The 21,100-nt window shown below is 43.0% G+C and overlaps 1 long non-coding RNA gene across 1 annotated transcript in view; it reads left to right on the top strand.

Annotated features, from left to right (window-relative positions):
• The window catches only part of LOC123381438, a 47,709-nt gene extending 34,334 nt beyond the window's left edge, over nucleotides 1-13,375 (top strand). Inside the window, exons 2-3 of the long non-coding RNA XR_006588406.1 lie at nucleotides 5,341-5,552; nucleotides 13,014-13,375. This is a non-coding gene — a long non-coding RNA (uncharacterized LOC123381438). The remainder of the gene's footprint in view (nucleotides 1-5,340; nucleotides 5,553-13,013) is intronic.
• Nucleotides 13,376-21,100: the final 7,725 nt, after the last annotated feature.

Raw genomic sequence — 21,100 nt, forward strand, 5'->3', positions numbered from 1 at the left:
GGTTTGTAGATGGCCATCTTCACCTTGTGGCATCACATTTATCTTCCCTTTGTGTGTGTCTGTGTTCAGATTCCTTCTTCTTATAAGCATACCGGTCATACTGGATTAGGGCCCACCCTAATCACCTAATCTTAACTTAATCATTTCTATAAAGATTGTCTCCAAATATAGTCACATTCTGAGATATCGGGGTTAGGACTTCAACCTATGAGTTTTTTTTGGGGGGGGGGAGGTGGGAGACACAACTTAGTTCATAACATGATCTATGAAGCAAGTGCTACGGTCACATGGTATCAGACTCTTTGTGGCTGTATGCTGAGGGTGGTCAGGGAGGACTTTATGTATATGAGGTGGACTGGTGGGCTCTTGGAGACTGGCTTTTCTTTTTCGTTAGTCTGATAAGCTTCCAGCTATAATTGGTACAGGAATAACTAAATGCAGATATTAGGGTCCAGTTTGAAGGTGCTCTGAGGTAAAGGTATAGCAAAAAGACATTATTATTATTATTATTATTATTATTATTATTATCATTTCTGACTGGCTTAGAAGAAGCTGCTTCATGCCTTGTTATGCAGTGTTGATAGTCAAGGAGATCCTGATCAGTCTGCTAAGGAAGCCCAGGGTATACAAGAGATAAGTGGTGGAGGGAGGAATAATTAACAGCCCCCTAAAGTAAAATTTCTTTGAAGAAAAAAATTTGGTCTTTAACCCAAAGAGCTAAGTGTTTTTGACGGGGACCTGGTTTAGCCCAGGATGTTACTGAAGCTGGATGTCTTTCAGGATCAATCCCCTTCTGAGAATTTGAGTTTTGGGGACAACGGGTGGTTGTGTATACGGACCTAAAAAGGTACCCTGGAGTCCAAGTGTAGGGACTTGGGCCAGCTGGAGCATCACGAGAGTGTGCACAGGTGTTGATGGGGCTGTGTACAGGGGACAAGGGACTGTGTGACAGGCATACAGTGAGAAAGTGCTCAAGGTTTCTAAGACAACACGATGTGGAAATGAAAGGTAATAGCAGTAATTGGATCAGGCTCCAATTCTCTCTACTGGGTTTTGGAAGTGGATTGACACTTGGGATGAAATATGCTCTTTTGATGTGTCAGGAAAAAAAATTAGGGGCACCTGGGTGGCTCAGCTGGTTAAGCGCCGATCATTTCGGCTCAGATCATAATCTCATAGTTTGTGGGTTTGAGCCCCACACTGGGCTCTGTGCTGGCAGCTCAGAGCCTGGAGCCTTCTTCAGATTCTGTGTCTCCCTCTCTCTTTGCCCCTCCCCTGCTCGCCCTCTGTCTGTCTTCCTCTCTCTCAAAAACGAATAAACATTAAAAAAATTTTTTTTGTAAAGAAAAAAAGGTAGAGGATGTGGGGAAGTCCCAAGAGAAAAGTGTGTGCTTAAATAATTGAGTGGGAAAAGAAAAGAGATGTGACTATCCTTGTACCTTGAGTTAATGGTTAATTCCATGGGCTACAGAGTGGGTCACTTGTGACTTGGACTTGGAAGGATGAGTTGGAGATTTATAGGCAGGCAAAGTTAAAGGAAGACATTCATGGCAGAGAAAAGAGCCACTGCAAAGACTTCGAAGAACCTGGTCTGTTGAGAAGGTGTCTGCTGCTGTGGGCCACAGAGTGTTTGTGGGAGGGAGAAGGGGAGAGAGCTGGAAGGGTACAGCATCCTGGTGCAAACGTTTCTGTGCCCTGCTAAGGAATCTGGACTTAACCTGGCAGGGAATGGAAGGATTTGGTGATGGCAACTGGGTTTCTCTAGCTGCAGGCTGGCTGAGAAGGGGGAGAGGTGCTGGAAGGGGACCCGGCCACTGCCACAGTCTTGGACGGGGCTGTGACAAATGATCCAAGAGGCTGTTGAAAGAATAGTAGAATTTCTCTTTTATTCATTTATAACCTAAAAAAGCAAATTAAATGTTTACTAGTACTTATCCATGGAGTGACCCTGGACCCTCATTTCACTTGGTCCATACAGTGTGTGGCCATGTGCTTTACAGGACTTAAGGAATCCTGAAAGGTGAATGGAGGTCCCTCAGGTGGAGGTGCTGGTGGTGGGACTGCACTCCTTTGTTTGTTTCTGGTGTATTTTTCTGTACGCTTGCTTGGTTAAATGGACTTACAGATTATTTTTTTAAAAATTACATCTCATTTAACCTGCACAAAGCAGATGAGTGGCTTCGAGCTCTTTGTGGAATTAAGGTGGCGCTAATAATGCAAACGACAAGCGAAGTATGAGCAGATGATGGATCCAACAGTTCTATTTCTAAGTGGAAGCAAGTTCTCGGTGAAACACAGTAAGAGGTAAAAATAGTGACAGTATAATCCTCCAATATAGAGGTTGGCCCAAAAAAGTGAAGTCAAGACAAGGTTATTTAAGATATAAATTTAGGGGCACCAGGGTGTCTCAGTCGGTTGAGCTTCCGACTTCGGCTCAGGTCACGATCTCACCGTCTGTGAGTTCGAGCCCCACGTCGGGCTCTGTGCTGACAGCTTAGAGCCTGGAGCCTGCTTTGGACTCTGTGTCTCCCTCTCGCTGTCCCTCCCTTGCTTGCACTGTCTCTCTCTGTCTCTCAAAAAATGAATGAATGTTACAAAAAATTTTAAAAATATATAAATTTACATCACCATTCCTAATGTCAAACCTTACCCTAACTATATGTTGGCCAATAATATACTCAGTAACATGTTTAATAGAAATATTATTTGCTTCTTTGTTGTCTTTTAAAACACCTTTTTTTGGTGTGTGTTTTATGATATATGTAGTAGAACTATGAGATCTGTATATAATTCATAAATAAGTGAATAGAGCTGGCCTTTGAAAAACATACGGGTTAGTGGTGCTGAGCCCCCGCACAGGCAAAAAACCATGTGTATCTTTATTTTTTAAGTTTATTAATTTATTTTGAGAGAGACAGAGAGAACATGAGCTGAGGGAAGGGCAGAGAGAGAGGGAGGATCCTAAGCAGGCTCCTCACACAGTGCAGAGCCCAATGTGGGACTCGAACACATGAAACTGTGAGATCTTGACCTGAGCTGAAATAGAGTTGGATGCTTAACCGACTGAGCTGCTCAGGCGCCCCTGGTGTGTAACTTTTGATTCCCCCAAAATTTAACTGCTAAAACCTACTGTTGACTAGAAGACTTACCAATAACACAAATGGTCAACGAAGACATATTTTGTACGTTGTATGTATTATGCACTGAATTCTTACAACACAGTAATCTAGAGAAAAAAATGTTATTAAGAATGTCATAAGGGAGAGAAATAAATTTATACTGTACTGTATTTTTAAAATCCACATTTAAGTGAAACTATGCGGTTCAAATCTGTGTTGTTCAAGGGTCCACTGTATATATAGAGAACCCATGTTCAAATTTTTATTGAATGGGTTTTCAGTTACAAAATTTTGGAGTCTACTGCTTTAGGTAATGAGAAATTGAAATAAAGGCACAGATTGCTTGTAGCTTCTTGATGGCCCTCTGAGTGTCCATGCTTTGCTAATAGTCACGTGATAGTTATTTGTCCAAACGAGTCTCCTTGCTCTGGACACCCTAGTGTGGCCCAAAAATACAGCTATAGGAACTCCTTTCCATAATCTCCTCTCCTGTAAGAAACTATCTAGTGGTTCCCTTGGGTTGAGGGGGTGGGGGAAATATCTTCACAGCAGTCAGATTGCGTAGCCTCTGAAGACTCTAGGTCCAGGCAGTGCGGCTGCAATTCAGACTAGACCTGGCAGTGGGTGAACCCCTGGATACAGGTGATGCTCCTGTCCACCTACAGACAGTAACCTGATGAGTGTCCCTGTCCTAAGAGGTCTGGGCTCAGCCTGGCTTCCGGGTACTCGGATAGTATCCCTGCCAGCAGATTTTCTTCCTTCTCTGCCAACTCTGACTTTCCAGAGAGGTCACCTACAAACAAAGGACAGTTTCTGAACTTTGCCCTGGAACCTCTTCTATTTGGCCCCTCCCTCCTCTATTTGGCTCCAGCTCAAATCTTTTTTATTTTTTTTTATTTTTTTTCCGTTTATCTATCTTTGAGAGACAGAGAGAGACAGAGCACAAGTGGGGGAGGGGCAGAGATAGAAGGAGACACAGAATCCGAAGAAGGCTCCATGCTCTGAGCTGTCAGCACAGAGCCGGATGCAGGTCTCAAACTCAAGAGCTGTGAGATCGTGACCTGAGCTGAAGTCAGACGCTTAACCAACTGAGTCACCCAGGCGCCCCTCCAACCCAAATCTTTAATCTTCCAATATGCGAAAGCCCTCTTCCTTTCTTTTCTATCATGTGATTTTTTTTAGGCTCTGAATATTTTATTATACATAATTATACACATGATGAAAGGAAGTTAATACCATAGAATGGACAATGGTAGAGAATGATGCAGCTATGATAATATAGACATCGTCTCCCCTGAATTTCCTGTCATATCAACTCTGTTCCAATAGTATAAAAATGGATTAATTAAACGTAACTCATTACAAAGGCATTTAACCATTAAAAAGTTGCAGTTTTTATATTTTCTTTTACATTTTTTCTTTTAAGTAGGAAAAAATATTTCAGTGACTAATTTCCCTTTTTTCCAAAATTTTATTTAAATTCTAGTTAGTTAACATATAGTATAATATTGGTTTCAGGCACAGAATTTAGTGATTCATTCCTTACGTATAACACCCAGTGCTCATCGCAAGAAGTGCCTCCTTAATGCCCATCATCCATTTAGCCCATCCCCCACTCACATCCCTCCATCAACCCTCAGTTTGTTCCCTATAGTTAAGAGTCTCTTATAGTTTGATTCCCTATCTTCCCCCACTCTTCCCCTATGTTCATTTGTTTTGTTTCTTAAATTCCGCATATGAGTGAAATCGTAGCTTTGATTCCTGATGAAGTGTAGAGCAGCATGATGGCTCAGCAGACAGGACCTTAAATCGTCAGCGACTCAAAACTTGTTTCCTCTTCCTCAAGTGTAAGAAAGGTTCAGTTTTTGGAACCATGATGCCAGTGTTTATATGGAGAGTTGGTGGGTGGAGGGAGGAAAGATGCTTTCATTCTTTCCTTTAGAGTTAACACCAAATCCCAGCCCCCAAGGCTGGAGCAAATGTTTTTTTCTAATATGGAAAGAAACTATGAAAGGATAAAGGAAGATGCATTTAAAAGGAAAAACCCAATTTAAAAACTCAATATACTTTTAATTTGGCTCCTAGCAGATAGTCCTTTCAAATGACACCGGCCTCTGCTGGTATCCTCCTCTTCTGCTTTTGTTTGCTGTGGTGATATGTGCTATAGACTTGCCAAAACGCAGCTGGGAGCTGAGTTCTTCTTTGTCCTTCTCTGTTCCAGATGGAAAAGGATCTGTCTTGGCACTCAGGCTGCCAGGTCTGTTCTGAGCTCCAATCTACCTAGCAACAATCTGAATCACTTAGGATTCTTGGTCATAAGTCTGAGAAAACTCCACTGCATTAAGCCCAGTGGGGACTTTATTGGCTCATCGGACTGGAAAGTTGAACGAGAGGAGCCAGATTCCCATGCAGCTGGACGCTGAGGATCATCAGGTTTGAGCTCTCCTTCTCTTGGCTCTGCTTGAACTTTCCCTGGCTTCTTTCTCACAAATCTTTTCTCTTGGAGCTGTTCCAAGCCCCAGAGGAAGAAAGACCTTCTCTCTCTTTCTCCTGGAATTCACGTATCAGGTCCCTTGGAAGGGATTGGATTGGCTTTTCTGTGGTCACCTGCCATTCCAGAACCCCTCACTGTGGCCCGGGGAATGGGAAGCTGTGACTGACCACATCTGGTTATATGCCTTCCCTGTGGCTAAAGGTGGTTGTGCTGGTCACGTCCAACCACCAGAATGGGTTTCCCACAGGAAAGAGAGGTCCTGTACTTTAGAAAAGGGAATACTGACTGGGCCAAACCTAGAACTACCTGCCAGAAACCCCAAAAAGGGACCGCTTGTACTGCACTTTGTCACCAGATACCAAAGCAGTGAAGCCACGTTAGGAACAGCAAAAGAATCATGTGCTAGACGTTTTGCCAAGTGCATAATGAATCCTTGCATTTAATTCTACAGCAATCCCAGGTGTGCTAGTGTAGACATCCCATTTTGCAGTGAGAAAATGGGGGTGACTGGCTTGTCAAATGTCACGTGCCACACTCACTGTCTGACAGAGATTTGAGGAAATAGTTCTGGTTTTTATTCAAGCTACCTCTTCCTCTTCCTCTTCTTCCTTGTTATTATTTAATATCTTCTCCTTAGGGGCGCCTGGGTGGCTCAGTCAGTTAAGTGTCCGACTCTTGATTTCGGCTCAGGTCACGATCTCACAGTTTATGAGCTCGAGCCCTGCAGCGGGCTCTGTGCTGACAGTGTGGAGCCTGCTTGGGATTCTCTCTCCCTCTCTCTCTCTTGCTCCCCTGCATGTGCTCTCTCTGTCTCAAAATAAATACATAAACATTTTTAAAAAATCTCCTTTGACTAAGGCATGACTTGGTAGACGCTGAGCTTGGCTTGGAGACCAGCTCAGAGACTTTAAATCAGCACTTCCCTCTAACCCTTCCCTCAGTACCCCGGCTCTCTCTTCAGGATAAATTGCTACGAATGGGGCTCCGTGGTGCTTTTAGGGTGAACGTGGCTGTGGTTCTCCAGGAAGCCCTCGTCCCACCAGTCCTTGCTCCTCCAGTAGATTTGCAGTGTAGAGCTTCCTGGGCTCTGCTCCCAGTTCTTTACTCTTGGGCTATTATGTACTCTACTTGCTGTCAACTCTTAGGAAGCAACTTGCTCAGGTCCTACAGCTGGTTTGTGGCAGAGCTAGAACTTGACTTTGTGTGGTCCACCATTACCTTTCCATTCTCTGTGCATAAAGGAGGCGTCCCAACCCTGCAGGGGGCGCCAGGAGTGAGCCCTGGCCTCCCTACCTACGTGCCATGTCAAGTTGCAAAGTCAAGTTGTCTGGACTTGGAGTCAAAAGATTCCAGGCCTGGGTTCAACACTACCTACTGAAAGTCTTTGGGTAAGTCCTTTTGCTTCTCAGAGCCTCATGTCTCCTCCACCTAAGCCCTGAAGTAATATCAGCTCTGCCTCCCTGAATGTATTTTTTAAAAATGGTTATTTATTTTTGAGAGATAGAAGACACTGAGCATGAGTGGGGGCCGGGTGGGGGAGGGACAGAGAGAGAGGGAGACACAGAATCCGAAGCAGGCTCCAGGCTCTGAGCTGTCAGCACAGAGCCCGATGTGGGGCTCGAACTCACAGACTGTGAGACCATGACCTGAGCCGAAGTCGGATGCGCAACCAACTGAACCACCCAGGCGCCCCTGCCTCCCTGAATGTATTATTGAGAGGGTAAAATCAGGTGAAATATATGAATAGGTTTTGGAAGCTGTATTCTACTCTGTAAGTGTTTCATAGTATTTTAGTGTAACTCACTATAAACCTCCAGCGAGTGCTTTCTTGTTGAATGGTTGAATGCAGGAGTTCTTTCTGAATCAGTTCCCAAGCCCTGGAGTGATATCTAAGTAATGTTTTCCCTGGATTTTGGCTGACGGTAGTTATTTTTATGTCATTCTCAGATGGTGATTCCAAAGTGACATTTAAGTCCCACTGCCCCCCACCCCCCGCCCCGCCCCACAGTCCCAAGGAAGGCTATTGGGTTTTTGCTCAGAAAAGGAATACTCAGGGCGCCTGGGTGGCTCAGCCAGTTAAGCATTTGACTTCACCTCAGGTGATGATCTCACAGTTCATGAGTTTGAGCCCTGCGTTGGGCTCTCTGCTATCAGCCAGCTTAGAGCCTGCTTCAGATCCTCTGTTCCCCACTCTCTCTGCCCCTCTCCCACTTGTTCTCTGTCTCAAAATAAAGGAATTTTAAAAATAAAAGAAAAGGAACATGTAATCCATAATAATGGGGCCAATATGCTTTATCGACCTTTCCTGATTAAAAATGTTCATGTATTTGGGAGTCTGTCAGTTGATGGCAAGCTGTACCCTGCCGTAGGATGACGGCTTCAGCAACAGAATGAGCAAAATTAATCTGTTCTTGGGTGGAAGGAGCTAAAATGAAATTCCCCTTGTATGTCCTTTGGGGTGTGTGTGTGTGTGTGTGTGTGTGTGTGTGTGTGTGTGCTCGTGTCTACAAGCCATGCATCTTTAAAAGGCCTCGTGAGAATAGAGTTCCGGTCAACTCCGCTTTTGTCCTGTGCAGAGGCCTCTAGCTCAGGCCTGCATTACCAGCCTCAGAGGCTTCAGAATCATGTCCTTGGACTGAGTGCTCCTTCCCTTCCTAACCCCGCTTCCGGGTTCGTATTGCACACTTGTATCCTCTTCCCGCTCTGCTTTCATCACACCACTCCCTGTGTACAGATTTTCAGTGAATTTGAACTTGAGACACCTGCACCTACCCCTACATGTCTCTTCACATCTATCACAAATTCAGAGAAGGGCCTGATTGGACTGACTTGGATTATTCATTCTTGACCATTCGCTTTTGCTGTGGGTGTGAGATGCTGTGATTGACTGAGCCGGGGTCACATGCCCTCTTTGTGACTGTATGTAGTCTTGAGCTGGGGCACTGTATCTGACAACCTCAGTGTGACCAGTGGGAATATGGAGAAGCAATTCTCCCTGCAAAATGTTGGGGGGGGGGTGGGCAGACAAAACCCACGGAAGTCCTTCATTTTTGTCAGCCCTGAACTCTGCATGTGGTAGATGCTTGATTAATATTTCCTTACCGAATGTGTGAGTTTTAACTTCAAAATTACCTTTCAATTTGGACGGAAGTCCTCTCACACTTAAAACTAACTCAATCTCAGGATTACTGGACATCACTGTTAAAACTTCTTGAAGTCCCTCGGAGTAATATCTACCTTTTTGTCTTGGTTTTTCCCCTGGAGTGCCATACAAATTAATCTAATCCTACAAAGACAAGATCGCCTTTTCAAGTGGTAAAGGCAGCTGTCTGTACCCTTTGAAACATCCCACTTTCAGGCCAAACACCCATTTCTGAAAATGGCTTCTCGTATAGCATGTTTTCCAAACTCTTGGCCATCCTTATTATTCATTAGCTTTTCATGATCTGAGTCAAATGAGGCCCCTGGAACTGTGCTGAGCAAAATATTTTTGAGGCATACGCCTCTGCTTCACCTCCCAACATCTTTTTTTACAATTTAAATTTTAATTTATTTATTTTTAAATTTACATCCAAGTTAGTTAGCATATAGTGTAATAATGATTTCAGGAGTTAGATTCCAGTGATTCATCCCCTATGTATAACACCCAGTGCTCATCCCAACAAGTGCCTTCCTCAATGCCCGTCACCCATTTAGCCCATCCCTTTCCCACAACCCCTCCAGCAACCCTCAGTTTGTTCTCTTGTATTTAAGACTCTCCTAGGTTTTGTCCCCCCTCTTTATTCTTATATTATTTTTGCTTTTCTTCCCTATGTTCATCTGTTTGGTATCTTAAATTCCACATATGAGTGAAGTCATATGACATTTGTCTTTCTCTGACTGACTAAATTTGCTTAGCATAATACCCTCTAGTTCCATCCACGTAGTTGCAAATGGCAAGATTTCATTCGTTTTGATTGTTGAGTAATGCTCCATCGTATATATTTCCCACGTCTTCTTTATCCATTCATCTGTCGATGGACATTTGGGTTTACCTCCCTAGTTCTACACACTATACATTGATTAATTTAGCCTAAACTTTCATTAGAATGTTTTTATAACCGTGTTACTGTGTATACTGATGAGTACTATAAGTTTTTTAAAACAACCAATTAACAAAATCAGTTGGAAGTCTTTCCTTAGTCCTTTTGCTTTTGTGTATGGTTTCAGCTTCTCACTTAAGGGATCCAATCAGGTCACATCTCTCAGTTCTGCTGACTCCCCGAGTAACCCCTCCAGCAGCGCAGCAGGTGCTAAAGGAGAAGGTGCAGAAGAAGCTTTATGATCCAGTTTCCTTCAACATCTTGGAATGTCACCCCAGTACTGGTCCTCTCTGGTCCGTCTTAATTTAGTCTGCCTGCCCTCACAGTCAGGAGACAGGAATGACCTTCTCACTTAGTTTATATTCAGTGGAAGATAAGCTCACCCAGGCATGTTGAAGGTTGAACCAACCGTATTACTTTACTCAAGCTTCCATAACGAAGTGCCACAGACTGGATGACTTAAACAGAAGATATTTATTTTCTCACAGTTCTAGAGGCTGAGAAGTCCAAGGTCAAGGGATTGGCAGGGTTGATTTCTTCTAAGGCCTCTCTTCTTGGCTTGTAGATGGCTGCCTTGTGCTGGTATCTTCACATGGCCTTTCCCGTGCTTGTCTGTGCCCATTCAGATTGGATTCAGGCCTACCCTAGTGACTTCCTTTTGCCTTTCTAAAGACCTTATTTACAAATACAATCACATTCTGGGGCACCTGGGTGGCTCAGCCGGTTAAGTTCCGATTTCGGCTCAGGTCATGATCTCATGGTTCGTGAGTTGGAGCCCCGCGTGGGGCTCTGTGCTGACAGCTCACAGCCTGGAGCTGGCTTCAGATTCTGTGTCTCCCTCTCTCTCTGCCCCTCTCCTGCTCATACTGTCTCTCTCTCTCTCTCTCTCTCTCTCTCAAAAATAAATAAACATTAAAAATAAAAAAAATACAATCACATTCTGAGGTACTAGGGATTAGGACGTTAGCATATGAATTTTGGGAGAGCACAATTCAGCCCATAACACCAACCAACCAACTGAAGGTATCTATGTGCTTGTGAGCACTTGGGTGTGGCAGTGGTAGGGAATGGCTACAATAACAGGGCAGGAGAGTTAAGGTGGGAGAACTAGACATCTTAGTCGAAGTCCAGGGTTAAGATTAACAGCTAACCCAGGAGTGAGTAAGGAAATGCTGTTCATTACAATTCTGAGCATTGGGTTCTGTTCCCCATTCTTATTTTCAAAAAGATCAGGCCCAGAACACCCCGCCATAGTCAGGGAGCCAACGACAAAGTTTGCACCTATAAAGGCACTTTTCAGTACTCTGGGTCAGTTCAAAGAATACCTTAAGCAGAAGCTCTTATTTAATATTTTTTTAGTGATTGGGATGATGGACTAGCGAGTGAGCCCATTGAATTTGCTGGTGACACTGTGGACGTCGTTAAATAGCATGCAAATCATTAACCAGGGATGTAGACAGGGTGACCAGACTTAATCATTTTTATTCCCACCCCTGGGTAAACCTGGCAACATAAATGCCCTCACCCCTGCCATGAGGAACTGCTCTGAAATGCAAAGTTTGACTCGGCCAGCGAAGTAAAAGCAACTGTAACAGTCTCATTTCTATCTTTTTGAGTAATGATATGCCAGTTTCCCAATAAATTGCATAAAGGTGAAGAAGAAAAATAAGTCTTTGACCTTTCTCGTTTATAACCACACTTAGATATTTCTTCTCATATCTTATGCTGGCCACAGAGCTTTGCATAGCGGAGATTTAATTTCCTGCTGCTGCAGGCATTAAAATGGATAGGCTCTCCCTCCCTCCCTCCCTCGTCCCCTGCATCCTGAAGCCTTCTATGTAGCTGTCATTCAGGGTTTGTCATTCAGAGGACCTGAGTGAGGGGCGTTGCAGGTGAAATCCTTCCTTTCTAAGCAAACTTTTCCCACAGTGCAGAGCAAATAGGTGCCTGATGGGAGAATTACGGACTCCGAACGTGTGGGATGTGGCAGTCACACCCTCTGGGTGATGAATATCTTTTATCCAGATAAATGTACTTATAATTTGTTAGTTTAATTACTGCAGCCTTGCAAATTCTTGAGCCAATAATTCCTTTCTCAAGAAATTAGAGGCCTCAAATAATTCTGTGGGAAGACAAATTCTTCACTCTGGTTTTTGGACATTTCTCTGAAACATATTTCCAGAACTCAGCTGGGTGCCATTAACAACTCCCTGCGATGGTTCTGGTTGTATTGTAATCTGTAAACCCCTCTTTGGAGTGGCTTCTTTATTTCTAACATTGAAGTGTAAATCTCCTTTCAGTAATTACCTTCCCCAGATCCTTTTAGGATGTGAGAAAGATTTCATCTTTTCCAAACAACCAGAAGCCTTTGTTCCCCAAGAAGAAAGTAAGGGAGCCCTCCCCCGGCTCCACCCCAGTTCGAATCTGAAAGAAGGGTCTGGTAAGGACACAACACTTAATGGAAATGCCAACCAATCTTTATCTCTGCCTTGTTCCAAGATTGGGCACTGGAAATTTCAAAGTTTGCATTGGTGAAAAATGTATGCTTTTCTCTCTGACTTGGTAATTTCTGCTTATTTTCTCTGTTTTGCTAATGTCTTTCTTCCCTCTCCCCCCTCCCCCCCCACCACAAGTGAGAGCTGGCTTAGCTGGTGTTCTGTCAATAGGAAATCTCTGCTAATTGGCATTTCTCTGCTTTGTAAGCAGAATAATAACGGATATTCATAATGATATTCCAGAGGATCTGTTAGATCCTGAAGGGTCTCATGAATTTGCAAAAAATGATTGACTTCGATGCAGAATAATTTTAATGTCAAGTGTATTTTATGGTTTTCTGATTCACTGCAGATTGGATGTCTCTGTATGGGATATCACTTTCTATTTACCAAAATATTTATTAAGTGGAACCCCATACTCTTTTGGGAGAGATAGAATACAGGACTTATTTTTAATTTGGAAGCTCTTGGTGTCTGGATAGAAGTCAGATCTAATGCTTTTATCATTAGTGCATTTAGTAGTTGCTCAGAGTATGTTTATTGGATAATTGACCAGTGCAGGGACATGGGTATTATAACCCTGAACAAAGAATCATCCCTGAGGCGCATCCGAACCAGAGGCCTGAATATTCTGATTAAACCTGAAACATCAGATAGATGGGACTAGAACGGGCTGCAAAAATCTAGAAATCAGGAAAACACATCAAAGGCAGATCAGAACAGACCAAAGAGCTAAATCCAGGGGTTTGAGGTACTCAGGACAATTCCACAAGGCAGAAGTACCAAGGTGGACCCTGAATCATGTGACTTTTGCTGTGTGTAGGTGACTGTAGCATCACTGCCTGCCACCTGCAGTATCGTGAGCCCAAGGATGCCCGTCCCCTGAGGTCCTTATGGAACATAGGGATGATGAAGATAATTGGTGGCTGAGACAAGACAGACCAGCAGTTTCTTCTCTTTGTGATGGATTCTGATTAACGGCCGAAGTGATCATGTGTCCATTTGCTTTGATGGTTGAGATGACCAAAGCTATCCATTCATCTTTGCTGCTGTCTCGTTTGCATGAGCAGGTAAGACCTAGCATTGGTGCCATTCGACTCCAGGCTAAACTCTCTTGTACTCTGTGGGAGAACAGCTATCCTTCTGTATTATAAGAGATATGTTATATCCCATAACTAACATCAAGTAACCGACATTTACTGCTTTCACTGGGTCAAAGCACCCGTGTAACTGAGAAGAGATGAGGAAGAGTTTGTTGTCTCTGTTTCAGAAAAATAATTCTTTTCTTTAAGTTTATTTATTTATTTTGAGAGAGAGAGAGTACAAGTGGGAGAGGAACAGAGAGGGAGGGAGAGAGAGAGAGAGAGAATGCCGAGCAGGCTCTGAACTATGAGTGCAGAGTCTAATGTGGGGCTCGAACTCACGAACTGAGATCATTACCTGAGCCGAAATCAAGAGTCAGATGCTTAACCAACTGAGCCACCCAGGTGCCCCTCACATAAATAATTCTGTATAACAGCCCACCCCAAAACTTTTTGCCTTAAAGCGACAGTGACTTATTATTTCTCATGAGTTTAGGGTTGACTAGAAGTTCTTCCGCTTGTCTCCTTTGGGGTGTTTTGTGTGGCTGCATCCAGGTGGTGGGTTAGCTGGCTGGATGATGTAAGAAGGCCTCTCTCATTCAGCAGGTTGCCTCTTCATTTTGTTGATGGGTTCCTTTGCTCTGCAGGAGCTTTTCAGTATGATGTAGTCCCACTTACTTATTTTGGCTTTTGTTGCTTTTGCTTCTGGTCTCAGATTTGAAAAATCACCCCTAAAACCTATATCAAGGAAATTACCATGTATGTTCTCTTCTAGGAGTTTTGTGGTTTCAGGTCTTATGTTCTTGTCTTGGATCCATTGCAAGTTGATTTGTGTATTGTGTAAGATAGTGGCCAAGTTTTATTCTTTTGCATGTGGCTGTCCAGTTTTCCCAACACCATTTATTGAAGAGATTTTCCTTGCCCCGTTGTATATTCTTGGCTCCTTTGTCATAAATTAATTGGCTGTATATGCACGGGTTCATTTCTGGGCTCTATATTCTATTCCATTGATCCATGTATCTGTTTTTATGCCAAAACCACATGGTTTTAATTACTATAACTTTGCAATGTACCTTGAAATGGAGAACTGTGACCCTTCCAGCTTTGTTCTTTTTTCTCAAGATTGCTTTGGCTATTCAAAATAAACTTAAAAAAAAGATGTGACCATATTTGGGGTGCCTTGGTGGCTCATTTAGTTAAGTATCTGACTCTTAGTTTCAGCTCAGGTCACAATCTCATGGTTTGTGAGTTTGAGACCCTTGTCAGGCTCTGTGCTGACAGTGCAGAGCCTGCTTGGGATTCTCTTTCTCTGCCACTCCCCGGCTCATGTGCACGTACACACGCTCTCTCTCAAAATAAATAAATAAATAAACTTAAAAAGAAAAATTGCTTTGGCTATTCAGAGTTTTTTGTGGTTCCATACAGATTTTAGAATTATTTATTTATTTGAAAAATGCCTTTGGAGTTTTGTCAAGCATTGTACTGAATCTGTAGATTGCTTTGGGTAGTATGAACATTTTAATGATATTGATTATTCTAATCCATGGCACAGAACATATTTCCATTTATTTGTGTCTTCTTCAATTTCTTTCATTAATGTCCTGTAGTTTTCAAGATACAGTTTTTTCACTTCCTTGCCTAAATGTATTCCTAGATATGTTATTATTTTTGATGCAATTGTAAGTGGAATACAGAGAACAGGTTAGTGGTTGTCATAAGACAGGGGTTGGGGTTTGGAGAAATGGGTGAAGAGGGTCAAAAGGTAAAAAAAAGGGAGGGGAGAGAAGAAGGCCTCTTTTACATGTCTGGAGCCTGGGTGCTGATGGTTAGCTAGAATACTCCTCTATGTGGTTCAGTTTCTTTCTCTTTTTCTCTCTCTGTAGTGTCTCATCTTCCCAGACCTCTCCATGTGATCCTTATCTCCAGCAGGATAGCTTGGACTTCCTTATAGGATGGCTGCTGGTTTCCCAGAATGCAAAACGAGAAGCCACCAGTGCAAGGCCTTAGTCTAGAACTGTCCTTGTGTAACTTTGATCACCTTTGATTGGTTAGAGTAAGTCATCTGGGAATCTCTTGATTCCCAGATTCAAGAGAAAGGGAAATAGTTCCCACTTCTTGATGGGGAAGCAGCAAATCATTGGTGGTCATCTTTAATCTATCACATCTCCTTTTATCTCTTATGCCCGTCGCTCAGGCTGATGCTCCAAGTCAAGCAAATGAGCCCTTCCCACACAAAGTCTGATTCCCTTTGATTGACCACTTCCATCCTGGGCTTTGGGGTAGTGGAGTCTGAGTGCATGAGCCATTTAGGAGCCTTTTCTTAGATCGCTGTAGTCTTGTGGATCTTGGATGTAAGTACTATTGCATTTCAAACCTGGCTGTTCTGCAGGCTCATCTCCCAGGTGCAGGTCTGGAAAGTTGGGGATGCACAATGTGGGGTTCAAATCCTTCACTCCTCAAGGAGAAGTTCTGGGTTTTGTGTCCACTCCGGACTGCAGGTCACTGCACTGGGCATGAGGCTTATGGCAAGACTGTGTCCCGGTTTCTACTACCCACTTATTGAGATATAGACTTTATCTCAATCATCCGATGCATAGGAATCACTCAGCCAGTTTTTAGGCTTTTTTCCTAGAGGATGTTGTTCCATATGCAGCTGTAGATTCAGTGTGTTCATGGGAGGAGGTGAGTTAAGGATCCTCTCCTATCACTAATTTGAGCCAGAACATCTCTTTTTAAAGAGTTACTGTTTGTCAGCCGAAGGGAGAAGTACATTAATGTTTATCTTGTGGGTTCTTGTGAGGGTTAAGTAAAATGGGTGAAAATACAGCGGTAGCGACAGCTCAGTAAATAGCTATATTTTTCCTGATTTGTGGATCCACTGTCATGGGGAGACTGTTTTCAGGGAGCTATAATTCAGGGGCAGAACATCTTTCTGTCGATTGTGCTTTAGTCGTCCCCAGCTGGGGATTAAGTGAGTTGACACATGTGAACTACTTAGAATAGTGCCTAGGACAAGGGAATCATTCAATAAATGTAAGCTACTATTATTGTTGCTATTATTATCAAAGGGAAATGATTGCTAGAAACAAAATAACACATTCAGATTATATGCAACCCACCTTCCTGGTTATGAACAAACATCCTTCCTTTTATGTTAGTTGCCCTTTACCTTTGCGTAATAGAATTTCAGAGATGTTCACAATCTTAGAGATCATTTAGACCCATTTTTTCATTTTACACAAAGAAATTTAAAGCCAAGTCTGGGCAAGTGACTTTGTCTGAGTCACACATCTAGCTAGAGAATTAGTGCCAGAGAGCAAGACCTCAAGCTTCTAACCAGGGGCTCTCTTTACTGCACTCTTGAGTGTAGAATGTTCCAACTCATTTGCTTTCAAAATAAGAGCTGGGGATACAAACCTTTAGTTTGTAGGTATAACACGTTTACATAAATGTAATAAATGTTATAGTTCAGTTTTATATATCAGCCATGTATTTTGGAGGAAAGAGGGAAAAGATGGAAAGATAGAAGGTATAGAAAGATTAGCTAAAGGACAAACCATTAGAGAGGGAGGTACATACAGAAGGAAAGAAAGAGGGTTAAAAGGCACAAGATGATTTAGTGCTAAGCTTTTATTGGGAATAAGTGCTGGGATATTGTTGGGCAAGAAATTTGTTCTACCTGTCTGTCCAACATTCCTTTCCCCCATCTGGCAGCAGCATCACCATCACCTTTTTCTGGAAATGCCCGTTGCCAACTGCATCTTGGTGGCTGTAATGGTGCTGATTATCACCTCACCTTATTTTCTTGGCCATGTGGATTGGTCCATAATGGGGTGGACACTGGAACCCCCTGGCCAGTTAGAGACCTTCTCTAGGTTTGACACACTCTAGAGCAGTGAGAGCAAGGTGTCTTGAGCAAGATTGGTTTGCTTCCTACCATTTTTTAGTGAAATCTGGAGCAGGCAGAATGGCCACGTCCACCTTCCTTAGAAGATATCTCAGCCACACTCTCCGTCTTCATATACCTGCCATTCCTTTATTGACATCTCATTTATTAAATATATAATGAGCATTTCCTATGCCCTCAACACCATAATACAGTCATAGTTCTTTTCACAGACCTACAGTCTGATTGTGAGGTAGGCAATACAGAGGAAACCAGTTGAATTGTAGGAAGAGCCTTTGTTATGGAATAATTATGACCCCAAGAGATGTCTACATCCTAATCCCCAGAACCTGTGAATATGTTACCTTACATGACAAAAGGAACTTTGCAAATGTGGTTAGCTAAGGCTCTTGAGATGGGGAGATTTTCCTGGATTGTCTGGGAAGGCCCAATGTCATCATGAGGGTCTTTATAAAAGGGAGGCAGGAGGGTCAGAGTCAGAGAAAGTAATGTGATGGTGGGCACTGAAATAGAATGGGGGATGCTATGTTACGGGCTTTGAAACTGGAAGGAGCTGTGAGCCAAGGAATGCAGGCACCCTCTGGAAACCAGAACAGGGAAAGACACAGACTCCCCTCTGAAGCCTCCACAAGGAATGCAGCTTTGCTGACACCTTGGTTTTAGGACTTCTGACCTTTGGAACTGTAGAAGGATACGTTTGTATTGTTTAATCACCAAGTTTGTGTTATTTCATTACGGCAGCAATAGGAAACTAATACAAACCTCAAAGGAAAAGAGTGGGTTCTTTGGAAGAATAATGTGAGGAACCATATTAAGATTAGGGGATTAGTGAAGACCTTTCTGACAGACTAATAGTTTGGATAAAGACCAAATAAAAGAGAAGGAGCTAGGCTTCAAACAAGATAGGGTGTTGAGAATTGCATCCAGAGAAACAATGCCAGAAGAGACCTCAAAAGCAACAGTTCTGTCTGTTACAGCAACTGAAGGAAGACAGGTGGGCCAGGATAACTAGAGGAGGGGACATCAGGTGATGTTGATTCGTGGACACCGTAGCTACTACTTAGAGGTTCAGCCTTCCCTTCTCTGTTTCCTAAGTCCTTTCCCCATCTTCCCATCCAGTTCCAACTATGTCGTTGTCCCAAACCTTCCATGACCTTATCAGCTTTCTGCATTTCCCTCTGCCATCCAAACTGTGCTCCCTTCCTTGAACTGGGGTCCCTGGACCTCTGGAGGCCCCCAGATTTATCTTTGGGGAGGTATCCTCAGATTTTACAAAATGTTTTCATTTCTTTTTTTCTTTTTTTTTAAGTTTATTTTTTTTTTAAGTAATCTCTACACCCAACGTGGGGCTCAAAGCCACCATCCAAGATCAAGAGTCACATGTTTTTCTGACTATCTAGTCAGTTTCCCCTAAAATGTTTTAATTTCGATGCTAAGATTTAAAATAGTCTAAGCTTGGGGCGCCTGGGTGGCGCAGTCGGTTAAGCGTCCGACTTCAGCCAGGTCACGATCTCGCGGTCCGTGAGTTCGAGCCCCGCGTCAGGCTCAGGGCTGATGGCTCAGAGCCTGGAGCCTGTTTCTGATTCTGTGTCTCCCTCTCTCTCTCTGCCCCTCCCCCGTTCATGCTCTGTCTCTCTCTGTCCCCAAAATAAATAAACGTTGAAAAAAAATTTAAAATAGTCTAAGCTTAAGACATCATCTGGGTGCACCTGTTTGAGTTTCAGTTTATGATTTCAGTGCCTCGGTGGTGCCATGTGAAAGCCAATTGATGTCCAGGCAAACCACATAAGCAATGGTTTTGAAGGAGCTTGAACAGAAAAGAGGGGAAGGAAATGAGATGATTGGAGGGCACTTAGCTGTACAAGAACTTGAAAGCAGCAGGTGGCACCACGCTGGCTTTGTAAGCAGACCTGTTTTGTGGATGCATTCCCCAAGACATCTATGTGTAACACTTCACTACCAATAAGCAGATTTGAAAACAGGCCAATGGAGATCTTTTCCCCAGTTCTGCATTTTTTGTTGACTCTTCTATCAAAGTAGTGCATCGGTGGTTAAAAGTGAGGTAATTAAAATAAACAACAGTATGATGGCAGAGGACCCAATGACCTTGATTCAAGTGACGAGTCGTCATTTTCAGAATCAGAAGACTCATGTTGGTAACAAGTAAAATAGGAAATGCTCAAGCATAGTTTTCCACTACTATGTCCCATAGTATCAATCAAGTTTAAGAAAAACATCAATTATCACATTAAACTGAAGCTATTTTAAAATTTCTTTGGTTTTATCTTTTTATTTGTATTTAATTTAATTTAGTTTTAAAAAGTTTTTATTTATTTATTTTTGAGAGAGAGAGAGAGAGAGTGAGAGAGAGAGAGAGAAAGAAAGACGGGGCAGAGGGAGAGAGAATCTCTGTGCTGTCAGCACAGAGCCCAATGCAGGCCTGAAACTCACGAACCATGACATCATGACCTGAACCGAAATCAAGAGCCGAAGGCTTAACCGACTGTGCCATCCAGGCACCCCATATTTGTATTTAATTTAATTTAATTTAATTTAATTTAATTTAATTTAATTTAATTTTATTTTTATTTTTATTTAAAAAAAATTTTTTTTTTCAATGTTTATTTATTTTTGGGACAGAGAGAGACAGAGCATGAACGGGGGAGAGGCAGAGAGAGAGGGGGACACAGAATCAGAAACAGGCTCCAGACTCTGAGCCATCAGCCCAGAGCCCGACGCGGGGCTCGAACTCCCGGACCGCGAGATCGTGACCTGGTTGAAGTCGGACGCTTAACCGACTGCACCACCCAGGCGCCCCATTTAATTTTAAAACTTGTTTTGATTTTATTGTCAGAGCTGTAAGCATAAGAAGTTTACAACCACTCTCATGTTTGTATAGATTTAACTAATATTATAATAAAACATAATTTAAGTCAACACTGGGGATCTGGGAAGAATTTTTTTTTTTTTTAAAGGAATCCAAACATTACTCAGGTTTGAGGAACACTGATTTGGAGCATTCATATTGTTACATTTTTTGAATTACTAGTTACTGGGTTGTTAATTCCTCTGTGAGTTTCTATGGACCACCTCTTAAGGCAGAGCTAATTCTCCCAGGGCAAATGAAGGTCATGCTTACAAGTTTTCTGAGAATTCACAAGCCCAGTGGCAGTGCTGGGCACGTGGAAGAGGCCCAGTAAATATTTAGTGCATGTATTAATCACATCTCTTTATATTCTGTGCTTTTGACACGTTGACCTCTGAGCCCTGGCTAGCCCAGGGAAGGACTACCCCCCTCCCCCTCCCCAGCCCCTGCCTCTGCCTTTGCCTCAGCTAGTCCATTTCTAGAGCTAGCAAACAACTTACTTTCAGAACACCTTTCATATGTAAACCAAGCAATCCACAGCCCAGGACCTCCTCCCTCACTTCCCTTTATCAGTTCCTAAACTCTGTGGGGTCATTCCTCTGGCCTAGGCACCTAGCCCACCCTGGAGCCTGCTGAAGTGACTGGAACTAGCCATACCTAAACCAGTTTACCCTGCCTTGACCAATCCTTCCTGTGGAAACCACAACAAAGGCTCTTTCCCCCATTTGCCTCCTGCTCCCTAGGCCTCCTGAGTGATCTCTGCCTGTGATGCCCCCTCATCTTGGAAATGGTGAGTAACAAGCTATCTCTTCAGAGGCATTTCTCTCCTGATCTGCTAGCGTCATGATACCTGAGTAATAACAAAACTTCAATTTTAAAACATGGGATAAAGACATAATCACATTGTTCTAGACTCTATACAAGAATGTTGGCATTTCCTCCCCCACAGGAGGAACCCCCTTTTTCATTGTGCCAGTGTATTCGTGTCTCTCCACTGAGGAATGTGAGCTCCTTCAGGGCCAGGACTGAGTGTGGATTTGTGCTGAGCCGTCTGT

Source organism: Felis catus, chromosome D3 (assembly GCF_018350175.1).
Source record: "Felis catus isolate Fca126 chromosome D3, F.catus_Fca126_mat1.0, whole genome shotgun sequence".
NCBI lineage: Eukaryota > Metazoa > Chordata > Mammalia > Carnivora > Felidae > Felis > Felis catus.